Below are 3,142 nucleotides of genomic sequence, written 5' to 3' on the forward strand. Positions count from 1 at the left end.
CGCTCATACATGTACCCATGTGTACTTTTTGAGCACTTCTTTAAAAAAGAAAAGGGCATGATTTTTATCATAAAAGCATGAAACTTTTTTTAAATAAAATTTTTGTTCTCTATTTTTTTTAACAAAGAGTTGATCAAAAAAAATTATTTAGTTTTTTAAGAAAATTGTCGCCTCAAGAAGCATTCCCAAATCTAGGGGTAAAAAAATTGCCTCAGATTGCAACTGTGTCCAAATTGGAAAAATTTTATATGGAAATAAGGGTTTTTGGGCACTAAGAATCAAACAATGAGATATATTTGGCATCAAAGTACAACCAAAAAAGGTGACCCCACAGATCCAATACAAAAAGCCTCTGAAAAATAATCGATCTGAAAACTAAAGTTAAACCTCTCATGAAGAGAACAGAGGCATGAAAGTCTGAAGCTCTAATACCATGTTGAAGTTGATGAAAGCTCAACCCACAACTCCCAAGAATCACTACATGCAAACACCTATCATAGAAAGAAAGAAGAAAAATTTATGAAGGCTAGAATTATAAAATCCATAGAGACATTCACGATGAGCAAAAACATAAATTTATATTAATCAAAAGTGAATGAATAGTAATGAGATATCAATCCTTATAAAAGGAGATCAAAATCCTAAAAGGTAAAACCTAGGTGGTGTGATAATAATTAATAGAAGAATTAATTATTATATGCCTAGAGTTTAGCTTAAGTAAAATAAAGTTAATAAAAAAAACACCTTATTACTCTAAAAATATTCTCTATCCTCCTAGGGTTAATTCTTCTAGTAGGAATTTTGACTTCAACAAGGTGTAACTGCCGCAAACTTTGGTGATTTGTTCACCAACAAGGTTCAACAAGTCTGTAATAGCATTCCAACCAAAACTTGAACAAGTCCTCTGCTATTGCTATCCAAAACTTCACTCTGCCACCTCACGATCAAGGATTCAAGTCTTCACAATCTCTCCAAGCATAATCAATATTAGATCAACAACTATCAAATCCACACCTCTGACAAGTCACCAACAAGATCAGACCTTCACTCTAATACCACTTGATGTAGTACAAGACAAGTGAACCTCTAAAGGAGATGACCAAGCCCTTGAAAAATTCAACAGAGCATAAGTACACAAGATATAATTGCAAGAAAATGGTATATTATCAACAGATTTCCAATTACATCAAATGTTCACCATACATTCCACTAATGATGACACATATCACATGATAAAATAAACTATATGTTAGGTTGTAAATCCTTCCTGGTTACAACTAATTACATATCCAAATTATAGACCAAAGTTCTCTATCCAAGCTTCCTCTAGGCATATCCTTGATGATACCTATTCTTGATACTTAAATGATGATGCTTCCTAAGGCTCAAGGACATTACATATATAGCCATCAGGACACACAGGTCAGCTAGAGCTCACAATCTCTAATAATATGAAATGTGCATTACATTGTAGGAGTGACCCTCAAATAATTAATAACCAAATATATAATACATCAAATAACCTTACCCAATCTTAGGTTTAGGTCCATACATTATCTAACTACCTAGATCCAAGAGTGCGCAAGCTAACTCTTAAATACATAGCCATGCCAAATTAAATATCAGGCATCGCATAAAGACAAACATACGAAAACAACATCTGAGAAGATGAAGAATAACTTCTATCAGATATCACATAGGTTTATGAGTACATAGGATAATGATCCATGATATGTCTCCAATATGAATCCAAGATTGTGGAATCTAGAAACAACAAACAAGAATTTTCCAATCTAAACCATCAAATAGGTAACTATAAAACAAAAAACAGCAAATATTTTTTTGGGTGATGCAAGATTTCCAACAGTCCAAGGATGCTCCTGCATCAACCTTTTTGTTGTAAATCGATTGGTGAGTTTGTGATCCTGAGCTCAAGGTCTCCATGGTGTAATTAAAAGAATCTAGAATTGAAATACATTATGCGTTGACATTCATCATTTTGACCACCTTGGTTGTCTGTCGTTGCAACCTCCCTGGTCATCGATCACTATAACCTCTAAAAGTTTAATAAATAAGTGTCTTTTAAGGAACCTCTAGAATTATTAAAATATAGTGTTTTACACTCTTCAAAAAAGTGTAATCAGGTTACAATTTTCAATTCTAGGTAGCTAGTGGGAAGTTCGATACCCTGATTTTGAGGTAAAATTAGATTTCTGCAATTTTAATTCCATTTTGAAATTTTGGACACAAACACAAAATTTTCCAAATTTGATTTTTGCAAAAGCCAATTCTGGTCTAATTCATCAAACTGAACAGACCCTTAATGGATGTCTTTGAAATGTGTGTTTTAAGGTGATTGTTTAATCTATTTTATTTTAAAGGTTAATGAATTCATTAAAATATTTATTTTGGGAGGACTGATTAATTTTCTTTTTTAGAGAGGTTAATGAATTAATAGAAAATGTGTGTTCTTTGTTGATTCATTAAATTCTTCCTATTTTTTAGTTAGTGAATCAATTAAAAATATGCATTTTGTTTAAACTATCATAACTTTTGACTCACAAGTCAACTTTTAAAAATTCAAAATACTAGATGGAGTTGGGGAAGGCTTTGGGATTGTAAAATCATCAAAAACTCAATAAATTCTTAATCTTTTTAAAACTTTAATTTTGGCATATTTGTGCTTATTTTTAACCCAAATGATGAAATTAAAAAAAATCTAACTGACAAAGACCATGGAGAATAAACCTAACCAAATAAATACAGAGACTCTTCATGTGACCTTAGTTATTACATGCAAAAAATTAAAATATTTTGACTACTAAGAAAAACATGACAATAAGACACAAACATAAATGTTAGTTTATAGCACTTTGATTATTATTTTTACATTTTGAAAGGTGTTCTATTATGATCTTCCTAGGTCTGGTTATTTTCCGCTATGGCCTCATCTTGTTTTGTAAGCTCTGTTGCTTTGCCTTTCCTCTCATGGCATGTTACTCTTCTTATTTTTCCCTTCTTTTGTGTTTTTTTCTCATTTTCCCTTTTTATATATTGTCTTTTATATGTATAGTCCCTATTGTATGATGTTTTTGATTTATTTGGTAGATAATCTTTGGATTGTATTAGTTTTGTTTATTTT

Source organism: Cupressus sempervirens, chromosome 6, assembly GCF_028749045.1.
Source record: "Cupressus sempervirens isolate cs-2001-9-10 chromosome 6, ASM2874904v1, whole genome shotgun sequence".
Lineage (NCBI taxonomy): Eukaryota > Viridiplantae > Streptophyta > Pinopsida > Cupressales > Cupressaceae > Cupressus > Cupressus sempervirens.